This window comes from Ixodes scapularis, unplaced genomic scaffold (assembly GCF_016920785.2).
Source record: "Ixodes scapularis isolate PalLabHiFi unplaced genomic scaffold, ASM1692078v2 PGA_scaffold9__187_contigs__length_104089568, whole genome shotgun sequence".
NCBI lineage: Eukaryota > Metazoa > Arthropoda > Arachnida > Ixodida > Ixodidae > Ixodes > Ixodes scapularis.
The window spans coordinates 66,559,580-66,579,025 of NW_024609884.1; the positions used below are offsets into that span (position 1 = coordinate 66,559,580).

The 19,446-nt window shown below is 44.9% G+C and overlaps 1 protein-coding gene across 3 annotated transcripts in view; it reads left to right on the forward strand.

Moving 5' to 3' along the window:
- The first annotated feature begins 2,722 nt into the window (after positions 1–2,722).
- The window catches only part of LOC8052080 (ADP-ribose glycohydrolase ARH3), an 83,014-nt gene continuing 66,290 nt past the window's right edge, over positions 2,723–19,446 (forward strand). For 2 of the 3 annotated variants that reach the window (XM_029969225.2, XM_040501614.1), the window contains exon 1: positions 4,313–4,373. The gene's annotated coding sequence lies outside the window, so the exon portion shown is untranslated. Of the gene's footprint in view, positions 2,769–4,306; positions 4,374–19,446 lie in introns of those variants that run through there. The other variant, XM_040501615.2, reaches the window with a different exon arrangement.

A 19,446-nucleotide genomic window follows, 5' to 3' on the forward strand; every position in this document is an offset into this window, starting at 1 on the left:
TTTAGCCAGTTTGCCTGTGAACGTCGATTTCGTCACTATTCTTGTCCTGGACTAGCACCGTAATCACAAAGTCACTAAACGCTTGTGCTTGATTGAGAGACACTGCTTTCGGTGCAGAAAGTTGTTTTCTTCCTGCTCTGGACAGTGACAATAAATTTGAGGGATGTATTCGCGCCCACAAAATTGTATTTAATTACAATTGTATTTGAAATACCCACGTTTTAGTATTTAAATACACACGTCAAATACATTACCCAATTTGTAATTAAATACAAATGCAAAATACATAAAGTATTTTAAATACGTATTTCAAATACTTGTATTTGAAATACTGCCCATCCCTGCCCCTTGCACGCTGGTAGTAATCCGATCGAACGCCGCCCGAGTGACGCTGGCATATAGTAAGTTTAGTTTGTAAATGATGCAAAATCCTGAAACTGGGAATGAAATTGGAAAGAAAAAGTGTAAGAAGACAGAAAAAAGGGGACAGGACAACGTTTCAAATTCAACTCAGCTGAGTTTGACTGTTTGAGACGTTCTCCTGTCCCCTTTTTTCTTTCTTCTTGCACTATTTCTTGCGAATTTCATTCCCAGTCTCGGGATTTTGCATCATGATCAACATACACCAGCTCGCCTGCACCTTGACCATTTTTTTGTTTGTAATTGCTTTGGAGGTTTATTTTCTGGGGCGGAAGAAACGCCGAGCAAAAAGCACAGAAGCTGACGCAACTTGAGGTCGAGGAGCGTTCTACCATACCAGTGGCGTCGGAAGAGGAAAAACGGGGGGGGGGGGGGGGGGGGGAGCTTCAGTTTCTCCCCCCCCCCCCCACCCTCCCACATATTTCGAACTGTTAAAGAAAACAATACGGGGAAAGAGGGCATGGTCCAGCTTATTTTAATCTGAAATTATTTATGCATATGTATAGCTACTGTCGCTCTTAACTGCATAAAAGATCGCGTAGATGGTCATTGTTAAGGCCGGTTCTCACATGCAGCGAAGCGCTGATGTAACGCTGCTCAAGTGCCGTCAGGTACTTTCGTATGCCATGAGTAACAGTTTCGACGGTGCGATACAAAGCTGGTGAACGCTCCCGTCTGCACGTGCTTAGCACGAGGTCAGCGCTATGCTTGTTGCGCTCCGCTGCATGTGTGAACAGGCCTTTAGAAACTCGTTGTCAGGAGGCACTACTCGTCACATGCTTGGTGGCTCGAAAGTTCAAAGCTATGTCTTTTCGACCTAAATAACTGCGCCATTGGTAAAAAATAATCAATAAATAAACATAACAATAAATGCAAAAATAAGAAGAGAAAAAAAAAAAAAAACTATCAAGAACCCGCCGGAAGTGTTGTATTCTTGCATATTCAGAAGCCCAGAACTATGAAACAAGTTTCTCCTACCGAAATGTGTACAGGTCAAAAGAAACACGTCCCAAGAACGTAAAATAAGAAAAAAAATTTTATGACGCGCTGAACTTGAACAATTTTAGAAATCTTCCCCCATGAGTTAATTTATTCCTCAACGTGAAAAAAACAATAAATACATTATTTTGTATTCTACAGATGGTAATGATATGTACTGTCTCTGGTGTTAATTTAAATGCGATACCCTAAACAATCTAGGCGAAAAAAATTACCAAGTTTAGGGTATAATTGTCCGTAGGTACATGTTTGGATATTTGTTCGAAACTCAGTCTTGAACAACAATAATCATATCTTAAGATGACACTCACCTAGGCTATATATAGATCATTCTTAAAAAGTTTAACATCTCTGCCATAAATAGCTTCGGCTATAGCGCGCTTCAAATATGACACAAACGACAATTGTCAAAAACCCGTCGTCCTTCCTCGCTCCTTCGGGAATCTATTTTTCTAAAACCAAGCATGCCAGATGATTGAAATAAACGGCATTGTCTTTCGCAAGGAATGCGGCACCCCATGTAAAATTGCGAAAAAAAAAAAAAAATTACGAATGTACCCAAATGTACCTCACTGCTTGAATCCAAATGAATCCACCCGCCGGTCTTTCGAAGTTCGACGAACTTCGAACTTTTACCCTAAAAGTGCGAAGGTCGTCGAACTTTTGACTTTTCAGGAATCGAGAGTTCGACAGTTTTCGAATTCTTTAGACGAATAAGTTCGAAAGTTCGAAAATTATCGAACTTCTTAGCGTAGAAAGTCGAAAGTTCGAAAAGCTTCGACCTTTTCAGTGCAAGAAGCACAAGAAGGTCGAAAGTTCGAAAATCATCGAATTTTTCGGTCTATCAAGTTGGAAAGTTCGACAAGCATCGAATTCTGCAGCGTAATAAGGTAGAAAATTCGAAAAGCGTCGAACTTCATAGTTTAATAAATTTCGAAAATTCGACTTCCGTCGAATTTCTCGATATGGAAAGTTCGAAATGCAAAATCTTTCGAACCTTCCGAACCGCTTTATTCGATCATCGAACTTCGAATCGAAAAAAGCTCGCGGCATCCCTGAGCAAAAGCGTGTTATACTCCGCGACAACTTTTCTTGGCAATGCAGTGGAAGGTACGTCCCGCGTCCACGCAGGCTCTCCTCCTCCCCCATTTCCGGGGAGAGGAGGAGAATAGTCACAACAAAAGCAACACCGAAACCGAAACCATAACAGTCTGGAACAAGAGCCGTCAGCTCCCCTCCCCCTTTCCACCCACCCGTAGCTTTATAGTTGTCCCGGTGGCGCTGGTGGCGCCATCCGTATTCGCACCGCGCATTTCTTCCGCGGGTCTGTGCGAGAAGTTGTCGAAGTGTCAGAGGCCAGATTCTCAAAGCGAACTTACGACGAAAAAAATGCGTACGACAAATTTGAGAGAAAATCCGTATTCTCGAAACGAAATTGTCGTAACTTTTGCGCAGGTTACGACAAAATCCTACGACAGCTCCGAAGCTGTCTTACGCACTTTCTACGATCAAATTAACATGGCCGACAACGTCGCTCAGTTGCTCGGTCGCGACGACCCAACGGACATTTATTTTTCTGCCTGCTCTTCTTGTGCGTCCCGACTTCAAGCAGCAAGAAAAAAATGAAGAAGTACTTGAAACCGACCACGACGAACATGAACGCTGGATCCAGACACCCGGAAAAGGCAACAAAGGCGACGATCCCACCGACCAAGCGAGCTCGACAGAATATATAGGCCTAGCAGGCACTCCGACCCGTTCCGGCGCAGCATTGCTCAGACGGTCCTTGGCCAAGACCGTCTGCCCACGACCGGCTGGCTTGCTGAATGGAATATGCCCGCGCGACCCTTGTGGACCCTCCCCGTATGAATAGTTTGATAGCTGAACTAAATTTCAGAGGTCAACCGATTCCCCTTATCATCTCGATCACCTTGTTTTCCGAGGCAACGGTGACGAAAGCTGTCGTCGAAAAGGGACTCCTCGATTCTATCTCCCTGTTTTGTGTGATATAGAGCTCAAATAAACGCCGTATGGATTACCTTCGCAACACGGTATGTACACTTTGTTATCAGTATGCCATTTTTAACTGTCGAGCTGTATCAGTTTGTGGGAGCTACGCGATGCCGGTCCAACCTTTCTTTGCCGAGTGTCACGTCAGTATCGAGTTGCAATCGTAGAAGATCGGTCCCGAAGCGCTTACCGAAACGCAGTCTGAATCCAGCACTTCGATGAAACGCACGCGTCCGCTCAGAGTGTGAACAGGTATTTGCGTGACTCTTGCTGACACTCTCGTAGTTCAAACGTATCTTTTTTAACGTCGGCTCACTCCTGCATTTCCGAGCACGCGAGAAACGCCGCGGCGGTTTGTTTCCTTCTACGTCGCTTTGCAAACGACTGGCACGGGGCTTTTACCAACGATGACAGTCGTGTTGACTTCGTAGCGATCGAGTTTGTAGCAGTCAACGAAGCGTTTAAATCCTGTTAGCGTCGATATACCACTGCACGGACACGAACCCCAGACAACCGGTGGTGGAAAGGTCGCCCGCGTTTATGAGAATCAGCTTGAACACTACACATTTACACACAGACAGGACAGGACATACACGGAGCTGTCTATCAACGAGTGGTTAGCCTGTGTTTGTTATTAAAAATCCACGTGCTCCGAACTATGCCTAGCTCTCTAATTGGTTGTTCGTTTTGCCGAAGACGCCGTTGCCATAGCAACAGCACCGGAAGTCATCGTTTCTCCGTAAGAGGTCGTAACTTTCCTCCTCTCACTTAAGAACGCGTTTGTGAATACCGTTCTCGCCTCATCTTACGATGATCGTAACTTTACGAACTTCGTAGCTAAGTTGTCGTAGGTAAGAGGTTCTTTATGAATCTGGCCTCAGAACTGTCAAGTCGGTCGTGCTTATTCCAGAGAACCGAATCTGTGGAAGATTTTATTGTTTTTGGTAAGCTGCAACATTCTTTTGCAACGTTACGTAGGTGAATAGAGCGGTGGCTTTTCCGTAGATGTGAACATATCAAAATAAGGCCCTCGCGAAAGTTGTAGCGAGTAAAGTTTAACCGTTCAATATCATACCGGGTCGTTGTGTTGCTTGCGTAGCGGTTTCGGTTGTCGCAGTGACGCACTGGATGCGCGTGTGTGCACGCTTATTTGGTTCCGTATATTGATGGTCTTTTAATGTTATCGGTATATATTTATGAATTGGAGAAGCACTTTGTGGAGTTGCGACCTGGCGTTGTCTAAGCAGCCTGAACGCACTTTGGAATTTGCGCGAATTTTCCGTTTTCAGCGTTTCAGCACGTATTTCTCGAGTTTAGGCTATTTCAGATAGTCGTTTCCGTACACAACTGAAAGTTCACAGACCTACTCTTGCGATCGCCTACTCGTAACAAAGGACAAGCGGTTTCGTGCAATTCCGAAACTACTGACCGCTTTGACACGTGCCGTGCGCATGGGGCGTTGCTGCCATAAAGTTATTATAATGTACGCTAGAGGTTCAAGTGACGCTAGTGTGCTGCCGCAAATTGAAGCAGACAGCAACGAGTCGAAAATTGACTTGCTGTAATGCATTTCTGTGGGAAAAAGTGAGTGAGTTTTTCTCCCTGTGCTCAATCATAAGAGCAAATATCCCTAATAATTCGTACGTATTAGGTAGTTTGGAACATTTCTCGTGTCAAGCTGACAAAATAATTGGTCAGTTATGGCGTTTTTCTTTCAAATTCATTACATTAAAAACGGTGCTAAAACAGCTTCGTACGTGTATTTATGTGCACTGTCGGACACTGTTAGCGTGAACACGACGCCGGTGTTTTTCAGCATGAGGGATATACGTGTCAAACGAACGAAGGACATCTGGAAACCGAGAAAGACGGCAAGAACTACGCAGTAACTCTGGATCAATAAATACTAGGGCTGGGTGATTGATCGATTAAGGCTTTAATCGCGATCAAACTTTTTAACCGGTTAATCGGTTTTTTAATCAGTACTCAAAAAGAAGTCCACTGGACGCACGCATGGCTCTATCCTGGACGACCTGCCCAAATTAGGGGTGACTCATGCCCCCCCCCCCCCCCCCCCTCCCCCCTTAAAGAAAACACTGTGGGTGTGTATCCCGTAGTTCTGTCCCGAGTGGTGTTCCGTTCCCAGCCAGGTGCTATGAGCAAGGTTCAATTCTCGTATCGGGAAGCGTCAGGTGTTTGAGGATATACATTACAGTTCTGCTGAGCCCAGATGTTGAGCCAGACGAACAAGCCGGGGCCGCAATTGATGAGGCTTCAGGTGTTCAGGATCTATTACACATCCTGCCCAGGCAAGACAAACAAGCAGAAAAACAAGCTGGGAAGCTGACAACGCCATTGACGCCATGGTTACTTGTTCCAGTATTCGGCCTGAAAGATAGACGAGTTCACACTGGAAAGTTTGGGCTTTACGTAAGCTCCAGCGGTGAAGTTTTTTAACTCGAAGGAAGTCCACTGCATCATCTTCAAAAAGCCGTTTTCATACAGTGGAAGCGTAAGTTCGCTTCAGTATCATTTACGAGCGAAGCACCCATGCACGCCGCTGCAGCAAGGACCATCCGCCAAAACGCAGACAACAATCAACGGCTTCTCCATCGAGGTTTCTTTCTCTGAAAAAAGGAGAAATCATCGCCCACGCCCTGACTTCTAGACTTCCTGTGGGAGAATGTGGACAAACTTTGTCTTCGGAGCTGGAACAAAAATTTGTGAGCCTTTGGATCGTTGAACTACATATGTATCCTCAATTCTAAATATCCTTTGCGCCATGTAACAGAGAGTAAAATAAGTCTTCAAAGGCAAGAGGAGTTGTTGCATTCTTCTTAATATATTATTTATAAAAATGAATGCAACCTATTAATCAATTAATTAATCGATTAAAGGGTGGCGATTAATCGGGTTAAAATTTTTAATCGACGCCCAGCCCTAGTAAATACCCGTGCATGTACGATCAAAATAAATTGAAGGCCACATAACATATTCGGATTTTAAATAAGTAGGTACCGCTTTATTCTTTCTGCTTTGTGCGAAGTTGTACGTTCAAAATATCACCCGCACGCTCGAAATCTTTGAGAACGAGTGCCCGATAAACGCTGCCCGGCGGAGTAAACAATACGAAGAGTCGCCTTTCATACCGCCCATACTTATTCTTTACGTTTTGAGTGTTTTTATCCGCTCATGCACGACGGGGTTGTTTTCATATAATGGCAGGACTGGCATATTATCAATATATAAGCGTCAGCGGAATGCTGGCGAACCCTGAACACACTCTATATTCTTTTCGATTGTAATTTTGCTTTGAATCATTGCTTGTTTTTACATACCCGCTGCAGAACACACGTTTGGGTCTGAAATGTAGTGAAGTTAAACATCGCTCGCTGATGAAGAAAAATGCACTAACTAAAGCAATTACACTTTTAGAATGTTAATCAAGGTGCATACTACTCGGTACGACCCAAACAACCAAAGTGTTCAGTGTTATTTTCCGGTGAAAAGACAAAATGCACGCGCGTTTTCCCATAGGAATGCACAGGAGCACCGCAAAAGGAGACTGTTTGCTGTCTGCTTCAATTTGCGTCACGGAAGTCGCATAGACACTAGCGCCAGTTGAACCTCTAACGTACATTACAATAACTCTATGGTTGCTGCTACCGGTATCAGAGGGCCCGCCGGAGTTCTTCTGTGTGCATTCATAGTGCAAAGGAATTCGAACAACAGAGTGCACGCTGGTGCTGTATAAAATGCGGCTGAACCCTTTTAATCGGGCGGCGGGGTGCATGTTGTCCAAGTCTATATCACATGAGCGAATCGACGTTTTAGCGAATAACGGGGGCGTGTGTTAACCCCCCCCCGCGCTGCGCTTATGCTGCTCCGCAGTGGCAGTCTGCGGCGGCTCATTACAGAAATGTTTACCCACTTGGCCCACCCGTAAACGCCTTCTCGCTAAAGTGTCATTCGGTGAAACGTCGGCGTTCGCTAAAACGTAATTCGACCAAGTGAGTGTCTCGCGTCTAGCCAAAGCTCTTATTTTAACAATAAAATAATTTCCAATCTAAAAAAATAAAACTAAATAATTTAGGTCAAGTTTTTTAACAGTTCTAAATTCGGAATTAATGGAGCATGGCAAAAAATGTTGTATCTCTGCAAAGCAAAAATATTTATTTACTCGTGCTTTGCACAAGTAAATGTGTAATTGAGGGTTTGTTGCACGTCACATGTGTAACCGAAAAGTTACAATCCGTGTGCCAGCTCTGTCTCTTTGCAACCCGGTACTTGCACTCTGTCTGCCCTATGGATTGAAAGGAAAGGAATAACAAGACTTTATTCTTCCCTCGACTTGTGACCTCCGCTTCCCTATGTTTATTTTTTATGTCACTGCCTTTAAAGCCTAGCAAATCGGCATCGCCTTGGGCAACTGCAGTCTGAGGGTGGTGTTGTAGTACAGTGTACTAGAATACGGGGTATTGTTGGGGCCTGAGCAGCTCAGGTGAAGCACGTGGTATTGTGGAATCACCACAGATGGCACTGGCGCATCACTAGTAGGGTTGCTTGTGTGTGCCACGATAGGCGCATTGCAAACTGTTGTGAATGCCTGATGTACAATTTGCCAAACTCGGTGGGCCGCGGCGACTTTCTATCATCTTGACGACTGCAGTGCTATGATTGCTGTCTACACATGCAGCCTCACGGGCTCCCATTGCCGAGCTGTACCGGTCCCAACACTACCCTGTATTCTGGTACAGTGTAACTGCAGAGTACTTGGAGACTGCGGAACCTCCTGCTCGAAGTTGGTAGTACTGCTCCATCGAGAGTATTGCGACTGTTGCATTTTCTTTGCCCCTGGCTACATCGGCGCCACCCTCGCCTTTTTGGTAAAGCCCCTTCACGCATTTGTGTTTGCAAGTAGTGTCAAATGTGCCACTGCACAAGGCGAATGCCTCGTGCGGCTCTTGGAAGCGAATGGCAGCGGAGCACTTGCTCGTGACACGTCTTGCACATTCCCACAACAGTGTCTGGCTATACTTGTAAGAAATGACAAGCGTGAATTTTATCCAGGGGCTTTACCTTTTGGTGCACAATGCCTCTTTTGAACTGGCAGCATCCCTGTGGAAGCACAAAGATATGAGAATTGTTGTGCTGATAACGTGTAAGCTACGGTGCCAGTAGATTATTGTAGGATGGTGCCCATTCTAAACGAAAATAGGAGGAAACGACTTAGTGGAAGCTTTCAGTACAATCGAAACTCCTCCGGTTTCATGATTAGTTAAAGCCAGTGGCATAGCCAGGAAATGTTTTCATGGGTTGGTTTTTTTTGCTCACACCGTTCAAAATGCAAAAAAGGAAAATAAATTGCACGAACACAATTTTAGTTACTGTTCCTGTTTTTTAGAAGACAAAATTCAACCTTTTCTTGCCACATCTCGTTGGTTGAATCTTTAAAAAGGGAAACTTTAATGGTGAACAACAAAAACACGCAATCATAAAATATAATAATGGGCTTTGAACAAAAAAGTCCAGACAGGCCGACAAAATATTATGGTGCGTACACTTCTTTGTGGAATACTCGGGTATCCAATGACTAAAAAAATGAAAGCCGTTTACAACTCCCTGTAACGCCGAATTAGAGCGCAGCTCTTGAGGAGGAGGAGGGAAGGGTACTGAGGAGAGGGTATACTCCTTACTTCCTCATCCTGCCTGCTACTCCTCCCTCCGAGCGGTGTCGCCGTCTCCTCATGGGGGTCACGTGACCCCTGTGAGGTCACGTGACGATGACGTCACCAGTGACATCACTGCTGACGTCATAGTGGCGTCATCAGTGACGATGCCGATGACGTCATCAGTGACGTCACTGATGACATCATCAGTGGTGATGACGATGAGCATGCCGATGACATCATCAGTGACGATGCCAATGACGTCATCAGTGACGATGCCGATTATGTCATCAGTGACGATGGTGATGCCGAAGATGTCATCAGTGACGTCACGCGTCCCATAATGCACCGCGCGGTTACGCCGACGCCACTCAAGCCGGAAACGGGCGCCTAAAAGCTGCGCTCTAAAACTACAGAAGAGTGCCAGAGAATAGTGAAGTTTAGAATATATTAAACATAAAAACTGCAATGCACACCGGAGCAATGAGCAAGTGAAGCGTCACGCTCATTGTTCCTGCGCGGATTGCATTTTTCAGAAATGGTCATGCTTTGGGCTCTTTCCGTTCTTCGATGTTATTTTACGAGAAAGCGGCAGAAGAAATGACCAGTTTCTATCATTTTGTGGGGTCTAAATATTTAGTGGAAGCCACCGTCAATCGATAGAAAGAAGCAAGAGGACACTTTCGGGGCTGACTTGGATATTCTGGTGAATGTTAGAAACGCAACCCCTAGCGAGCGCTCCTGGGATGTTGAAGATCTCAGGTATGACTTAAGTCTTTCGAGTCTCGAGAACGAACATTCTGTTTCAGCGGTGCTAACGGGCATGGTGGCCAGGATTTGCAGCAGGCAGTTTACATTAGGATACCCTCCGGGCAAAGGCAAGTTGCCTGTACTGTAAGACTCGCTAAGCGGTGCGGTCCTTCCACATCTGTGTCCAAACCAGAACTTCCCCAGGCAGTTATTTAACGAAACGAATGCTACGCACAGGCTGGAGATATGCTCGAAGTCGAGGCTTGCGACATAAGAGACCGAAGTCATTGGCCACATCACTCTTGCCTAGGGAGGACGATGCTGCAAGACGTGAATGTGCAGACTCTGTTGGAGACCTTGATGACACATTGAAGTTGTAGGTCAATAATCATTATTGAAAAAAAGCATCAAGCGGCAGCTTCAATATTGAACTTGTTACTTTCACGACTCGCGTGCTGAATGGAAGGCTGTAAACATTACCCACTGCAGTGATTAAAGAAGTCTACTAGGTATGCTTTGAAACCAAGTAACAGTGAGCATTCCAAAGTTGCTTCCACAGTGCATATGCTGCCACTTTTCTCTGTCTCTTCATACCTGCGAGGTCTCCCGTATTACTTGGGAGACTCCTGAATTTTGACCAATTTGTATGGTTGAACGATTAACAGGAAAATCTTCCGGAAAACACTAATTCCCCTCCCCCCTTCCTCACACTTGAGGGTATTTTTGCCGTCGCAACAAACGGCTGCAATGATGGCGAGGCCCAGCCGCATCTCGCTAGCATTAGCAGTGGAATATAAATGTAATAAATTTGTCTTTATGTAAATTTGTTGTCAATATTTATTTTTAAAAAATCGTCCTTCCCTTTGCACCTTTCCCTCGATTCTCTGGATTTTGCTTCTCCTAACTTTGCAAACATGCATTTTTTCAAACGTTTATTTATTAAAAAACTTATAAAAAGAAAAAAAAAAAAATTTTAACAGTCTGGTTGGGACATGCGTGTCAAAAAATTAATTTTATGCAAAAAAAAAAAATATATATATAATTAGAGCAATATTGATGGTGCGAGACGAGATTTATAGCGAGTTAGTTTCACGGCACGCGTGCCCCCTTGCAGCGTGGAGCGGGTTCGTTTCAGCTGCCACTCCACAAGTGGTTGCACTCTTCATTCGAGTTAGTTTCAGCGCTGGCACCCCACGGATGCATGCACTCGCTGCACCGAGAAAGTCGGGGGTGTGCCGAAATGCAATTCCGTCATTACTCGCTCCGACAAAAAGCGGGAGCAGACGACAAGGGTCCGTTTGCTACGATGTGTCGCGGAACCGAAAGGAAAAAAAAAGTAGATTTTCTGATAGAAATTGCGTCCTGCAGGCAATGCAATTAAACGCGAGCTTGAATTGTGAGCGTCTGCTATTTCATGGAGGAAGCAATTGACAAACCAAGCTTTATTTGCAGGTTTTAAGCCGCTCTGTTGCCGTACAGACGCTGAAATATACCATGTAAAGAAATGCTCAGAACAAACGCATCAGCGCCCCTGAGATGTTCATCACCATCCATGTGCGAGTGAAAAATTGAACATTTGACGACAAAACTCCCCCAGCAGAAACCTGTGACTGCCCAATAAGCATCAGAGAAAACTAAACATAATGACTTTACCCGAGGCTTTGGCAACGTCATGATGTTTAACATTTATCTACGTCAGCTGTCTTGACTTGTCGTATTTTATTTGAGAAAGCTCTCGTTCTCGACGCTCTCACCAAGGCTAAAATCTGATCCAACTGTAACGACGATTTAAGTCAAAAGTCCCACGAAAAGTTTTGTTGGATACTGCAACAGACTAGTTTTAAGCTCTACCCTTTCAGTGGTTCATGCAAAATACCATGCTCAAACGGATCAAGCTTCTGCTTGGACAGCATCATCAGTTTTTTCCAGTGTAAGTGGTTATAAAGAGATCGCAACCAGCTGCTTTGTAGACAGCTGGTTGCGGAAATTTACGCCGTCTGTAACTATCTCTATGACAGCCGAGTTGCTTGAAGTCATCGCAAATAAAATCTACAGATTGCAGCGACCAACTTTAGTAGATAAACGTTGGTAGCGACTGCACTCTTGCATTCCCACCCATCACTCTGAACAGAAAGGCGCTATAGACCATTCCATTTAGCGCTCTCTGGGTGGCACCATTTTGTTCGACCGCAGCGCCCTCTCCACACATCTGGGAAGTTCGGCGGGGTAAAACGAGAGAGAGGGCACGCGCCCGACTCCGCTAGCAGACGACAAACCGGGAGGTTGCCGTTCTCCATCTTTGGGCTGTATCGGCGGGCTCTACCGAACATCGAATTCTCGCTCGTGGCTGCCGTTATGAAGTGGTTTGCGTTCTTAGAATAGTTTTGGCTACTCCAAAATTAACCTATAGCTCTCTGTTGTTCTATTTTGCTAAATGATCAACTAGCATATCTTTTTTCCATTACTTAAATAGCAGTTGAGTCAGCCGGCAGTACTACCCTCAACTACTGCTTGTATTGCGGCAGGAGAGCACGTTTTATTTATTATTTCAGACTTCCACTCATGGTTGCTAAAGGCCTACACCAGTACAAACTTTTGTATAGTAAAAAAGGTACAGCAACCGGATTATCTTTTCGCCAAAGAGACCGGCCAATCTGACATAGTTTTCCCTATTTTTGTTTTTTATTTGCACGCAGGTAACAGCGCAATTGGACCCTGTGAGTCTTTTTATCTAGCATAGTATTACACAATAACTGGCATACCAAAATCCGTGCATCTGCGCTTGAAAGTTCCAAAATGACGCGATTTTAAACAGAGTTTGCACGCCAGCCGGACGCTAGCTACAGCCCACTCGGAGGAGCGGACGACACGCGGGGTGAGAGGGGGGTGCATTTTTTTTTCCTCTTTTACCCTCTCTGCTATGACCCTAATGGAACGGTCTATAGTTTTGGTTAAAGGTTGGTACCTTGTCTACAACATAGATGGTGGCAGCATCAGTCTTCTGCACTCAGTTTATTTGGCGTGTTCGCTTCAGTCCAGTTCTCCGTGTAACGCTCTGACGTCAAAGACTTCGCACTCAGAATTAAAAAAAAAAAATCTCACCATCAGTATTGCTCTAAAAAAAATTTTTTTTTTGCATCAAATTAATTTTTTTACATACATGTCCCAAACCAGACTGTTTAAAAAAAATATTTTTTTCTTCTCAGTCTTTTTTTTAAGGGGGCTGTTTTTTCTTTTACATTTTGGTTGGTGTACTACAAAAAATTAAGGAGTGCAGGCTAGTAAACTCTCAAAAAGTAGAAAAACAAAACGGAAACAAGAGAAAAAAAAAACGCTGAGCTGTTTGTCATTTTGTTGTCCTGTTTTCATTGTAGGGTTTGCTGCCCTGAAATTGTCGTCGAGTCCTTCAGACTCAAAGGGTATACACGAACTCATCTCTGTTACGTCACGCCGCGGTGGTGGCACGTCGGACGCACTTCCGGTCCGGGGCTGTGGGCGGAAGTGCCCATGTGAGACATGTATTCCTGCGTTGTTTTGAAAGGAACCAGAAAAAAACCTGCCTTCTCGTCAAAATGCTGCGACTGGGGCTATACCAAAAGTGTCGAGAAAGATTTGAAGGTCAGTTTTTATGCGCTCGGTTCGACCGAGAACGCGGATATGTGCCATGGAAAAGGAAATCCAGATGCCGTCGGACCACGATTGCTTGGGCGGGAAGCATTTTGGTTTGAATTCACGGATACTTATGGTCATCAAATTTATTTGTTTTGTTCCAAAATGAGCGCCGCAAAAATCGTCAAGTTTTACGGACCACCTGCGGACTATGTTCAGTGCGTCGTCAAGTTCAAACGGCCGCCTGATCGTTCGAACTGTCGTCTGCTCTTTCAAACGTTTCTGCTTGCCGTCTGCTCTTTGAGAGGACACCGGCCCGTAGACCAAACGTGGGCCCGGTACTTGCGATAAGAAGTAAGTGCAGGCCTCAAAAGACTTAAGTTTGAAGGTTGGTAAGCAGGCTGGGACGTAAACAGTAAATACAAGGACATGTTGATCATTGTTACCAGAGGCCATCACCGACTTGTTATGCCTGATTCACTTGGTTAGATTCTGCTTGCGATTTTCAGTGTCGACGTCGACACCTCAGCTACAGTTCGCGCTTTTGCAGTCTGAGCGACGTCGCTACTGAAAATTGCGAGCAAAATCTCATCATGTGAATCAGGCTTTAACGTACATTCTGCAGCGTCCACGCGGAATGAATCGCCGCATGTCAGATGATTCACGCGAAGTTTTGCGGTGTAACGAGCCTCGGTAATTTCGCTGACGCCGCTCAAGTAGTCAGATATCGTTAGGAGGACGTAGAATCAACAATTTCAACGTCAAAAAGAGTGCGGGGACTCACACCGACGCCGACAACATCGCATTTACATGGTTTGTTTATGGGCGACGGAGAGCTTCTTGCCCACACCCCCATCGCGATGCGCGGCGCCGGTGGCGTCCGCTAGGGGCGCTTCGGGCGCTCCGGTTTGTTTGTAAACATGAGTTGGTGTATAGGGACTTTAGTCAAGCCGCCTGCATTCTCTGAGGCAAGGCCAGCGTCCTCTGAGGTTGGGATTTCGCGGCTTTTGCGACGTCGGGAATTGCGCCATTCGCACCTGCGAGCTTGAAGAAAGGCTTCGGTTACACGGCTGCGTTCGGTGAGAGCTCTTCGGAGAGTTGGAGCCGGACGTGCTTTTTCACGCAGTCCACGGACAGTGTCGTCATCTTCGTTTTGCTTTGGAATGTTATGGGTCCGGCCCATCGCCGTAGTGGGTCGTGGAACAGAAAGTGAAACTCGTAATTTTTATTGCCTTGACAAAATAATGAAACACACGCAAACTGACACCGGAAAGGAGAAAAGGGGAAAGAGAAACATTGACATTTTGAGGGAGTGTTTCAACCTTTGAACAGCCCCCCCTGGCTACGCCTCTGGTCAAAGCGATGCCAAACATTTATTTTAAGGAGCGTCACCGCATGGTAGAATAAAATATTAACGTTATACTGTTTTGCAGGTTCAGAAAAGCAGTACAAGCTCCTGCAAAGCCACCCACCCTTTCCACTGAGCAGAGCGAACAGTGGAGAGGAGACGAGTCCCTCCTCTGTACCATTTTCTCTGCTATGGTGGAAAGAGTGGAGGGCTTTCCAGGAGGAGCTTTTTATGCTTTCCTGAGCCTGCAACGGGGTATAATGCCTCTTCCTATCAACTGGCGCTACCAACATCGGAAGGCCCACTATCGGACAGTAATTATTCTCTCAGCCGGCCACTTGAAACAACAGCGTAAAGGCAGTAAGTACCATCTGTGGCGACACAGAAATAAAAAATTTGTCGTGGTAAGCAAAAAAAATTGACTGGTTCCTTGCTTTATCACTTCCCGCACCTACTGCCTGAGGAGCAGTACGTATTGTTCGGTTGCAGCTTCGTTGCTTGTGTTTCTTCTGACCATGTCTGCACTGTTAGAGGTATTGCCAACACCAATTATCGAGTGAGGAATTGGTATTTGACAAATGGGCTCTGTCCCTTTTTTAAATGTTTGCTGTTGATTGTGCAGTATAAGCAAAAGGTTAGGAAAACCTTCTATGCTTGGGCCGTGTGTCTGCCGGGCTAGGTTGGGCCTAGAGATTTCAGTTCCATGCAGTGCTTTAGTTCTTTCTCTATTACTTTTATAGTAGTCTATAAACGTGTGACGAATAATTGCCCATTCTAAGTTTTTTTCATTGTGGCTAAAACCACGACCAACTCTATAATGGGCGACCAGCTCACCTTCTCCTGCCCCAGCGCGCCACTTTTTGTTTTGCTTGTTTAGTTCTTTTTAGTTCGCCTAGTTCCCGACGCTCCCGCTGGCGCTGCTTAGAATCTCCACTTTCCCCACTGCTTAGTACGCTTGGGAAGCCTGGGGAGGCTAGTACAGGCTGTCTTTTGGCACGAGCACGCGTGGACGCGTGGTTTTTCTGGCTGTAAAATAGCTCAACGTAAATGGTAAAGTGGACCTCAACGACGGGCTGTGATGGTCTTCTGCTGTGTGCCGCTGTGCAAGTCGAGCACGCGGACTTCGACGGGGGTCGCTTTCCACGGGTTCCCGGTGACGGAGATCCGGAACGACTGGCTGAAGAAAATCTCTTGCCAAGCAGAAGGCGAATCAGTTACCCACCACACTGTGTAGCATAAAGAGAAAATTGGTTCTCTTCATGTTCATAACACAAAATAGGTCGCGGTGCATATAAGTTTACAGCGTCATGCATCCTTTACAGGCCGTGTTGCCAATGTTGGTTGCTGTATATAACCTTCCTCAATTTGAGCGTTTAGTTAAATATGCAGTGATGCTGATACACCTATGTACCGGATCAGCCGTCATTCATCGGAAGGACTGATGCTCACGTGTTAATGTTGCGAGCTCGCGAATTTCAGGTGACGCGGAACTTGCCTGACAGGGTGTATATTTTAATTATGAGCATGTTAGACGTCGTTTGTTTATCTGATACTGTTTACTGTATTCGTTACTGTTTCCGATTTAGTGCGTCACTAATAAAGAAGTTAGTTGCCTGTGTCCTAGTGAAAATGACAGAATAATAGTAAATATACAGCTTGTCTCTGTTTCTCCTATTTTAACCATTTTTATGAGTCTGCCTATTTTAATAGTCTATTTTAAACATTTTTAAGCTTTTGCCTTTCCTACAGCATTATTTCAGGAGATTGAGTTCACGTTTTTTTCATGTATCCAATAGTATGGTAATTACTGGCCTGGAAAAAAAAATTTATGAGTGGAGAAGAGCCATACCCTAAAACCGAAACTGATATCTTTTTATTGAAATTTTGAGTATTTCTGGGTGTCCATTCTTTACAAAATGTATCAAACGGAAGCAGGTCATATTAAGTGAGAAAAAACACTACGTCTGGCTGCGCTATAGGACTGGAAGCTATACTGATAAGCAAACACTCCCATTGCTCTACGTTGGCTTCACATAACTTAGCTCTTCTCAAAGGGGGAAAAAATAAATAACTTAATTAATAGACCGGCAATAGAAAGCGCTGTCGCTTTGCTCTGTTTACAGAACATGTCAAGAAAGCTATAGGGTTGTCGACAGAAAAGGTTACAATCAAACTCGTGGGTTTTATCTACACAACCGCCGCCCGTCGCGTATGACCGCGCGCGCATTTGGAGATGATACGCGGCGGCGCCTGGCGGATTTCGCTGTCCCCAGCCGTGGTCACGTGGTATTTCCCGGTACACGCGCTCCCATAGAGAGGGGAGAGCTGACCCGGTCGCCCTTTATAGAGTTGGTCGTGGCTAAAACGCAGCTATCAATCAAAATGTAGTCTAAAGAAATGCATTTGACGATTTTTCCCTTAAATAATCGGGATAGAAACCGCCGCTAATTTTTCTCACTAATGAGCACCTAAAATTCTTGTAGATGATTGAGCGTGTTGTTGTCGAATATATGATAACGAAAGAGGGACATGGAAGAAAGACAGACAATACAGGAAAATAAATGTAGTTGTCAGAATTTGTGTACCTCCTATAGACGTTTGCAAATATCGCCCTCTGCGCGCTGCCATCTTTGTCTGCTGGGCTGTGGAACGCCTACTGAGCATGCGCTGTTGCTCTGCTGTGCGCTATATTAGACCCTGCGCATCGGTTCACAGCTCAGTGACTCAGCATTATTCACTCGGGTGATAAGCGATGCAAAGGTCTATAGGCAACCTCAGCTTATTCTTACTTTTGCTGATATTACACTTTGTATACCAAAACTTGCGAAGGTAACAGTCGTTTAAATAATGCATGACCTAGCAACAAATCTGAGCAATTGAAAATTATGAAATGGTGCTGGAAGCGAAATCATCTGAAATTAATAAAACTTGACACGGCACAAATGGAAGTGATGTGATTGCTGTGCCAAAGTGCTTACTGTGTAACATCCTGCTATGTTTCACCAGAAAGTAAGGAATTTCGCGCTCCTCGTACACAGTTTTTTTCTTGGATCGCGAGTGACTTCCTTCTTGCTCCATGATGTGGCTGCCCTGACAGAAAAGTTGTAGAGACGAGGAAACGGACGTACTGCTGCCCCTTTTGAGTTGAGGAATGCTTAGCCTGGCGAGTATTTTTATTTATTTATACCTACATTGCTCAGTGGGCGTTATTGTAAGGGGGGGGGGGGGGGCATAAAAGAATACACAATACAGCAACATCTTTGATAGAGCCCTGAGCAGATAACAGTTTGATCATCTGCATCTGCATACTATCCGCACCTGAACCACATCTGCAATGTTCTTAAATTATTGTATCCGATCCGCGCACGCAGACTTTCTGTCTGCATCTGAACCGCATGTGGCCTGCAATCCGCGAATTAATTTTGCATCATAAAATAAAGCATTAGTAATAAAAAGATGCACCTGCATGGTATCCTATAATCAGTCTGCTTATTTTTGTACAAACAACTTTTCGTGTCGGAATATGGTGAAATACATTTGATCGTATTCTGTTCTATCATATTTATTTTATAAGCGATCATCCTTCTAGAGAAGCTTTGCATCGCTGGGAAGATGATCGCAGTTATGAGATCGTCTTGGGAGTCCGTGACACTGTCTGCAAGATGCACTCAAAAGGAAAGAAATTGTCATTCTTTTCTTTTTGCTTTGTAAAATCTACTTTAAGCAGAAGCATATTTTCTAAACATAAAAATGAACAAAGAACTTTGCGTCATTTTATTTAGGCCAAACAATATGAAGTGGGAGAGGAATGGCGGTCACTCGCCGCAGAAAAGTACACAAAGGAGGAGTTCCCCTCGTCTGCCTGAATATTACGATGTTAAAACTATCGTACTTCGAGCTCCACCATAAGAAGCTGCCTATGCCCAAGGACATCCACAAATCCATGTTGTCAGGAAAAACAAATTATTTCATATTGTAGTGCAACGGTGGCCTAGTTGCGGCTCGCGAGCTGCATGCGGCTCTTCGCATGTTAAAGTGTGGCTCGCGGATCCTCCCCCCCCCCCCTTTCCCTTTCCTCGATCCCGGTCACACAAGCACTTCCCCAAAAAGAGAAATGGAACACGTTTTAGATCGAAAGACAGCTTGTGGCTTGGTAGTTGTGCACTACTGCTACCGTACATACAGTTGGACTACTTTTAACTAGGATAGACTGAAAGTGGTTAGAGTTTTGTTTATTCCTCTAAACAAAAGTTTGCCCCCCCCCCCCCCAGCAGCTCTTGGAAGTTTCGTGGTTTTGTTTGTGGCTCTTTGGCCGGGTTAACCTGGCCACCCCTGTTTTAGAGTAACTCGGTGGAAAGGTCTGCTTCACACGTGGTGGACCCGGGTGAAATCCTCAATTTGGGCGTACAATTTTTTTTTTTGTCCAACATTTTGCAGTATTACACATTTCTTTTTTACAATTATCACTGGAAGAAAAAACAAAACAAATTGGGAATGAAGCGTTGCTGAACTAAATGGTATGGGCGAGTGGAACAAACATTATGGTATGGGCGAATGGAACAAACATAACTGAAAAGCAATTGCATGGCAAACAATACCCACGTTGTCTGCTACGCTCGGGGAAAATAAAAAAGCGGGGTT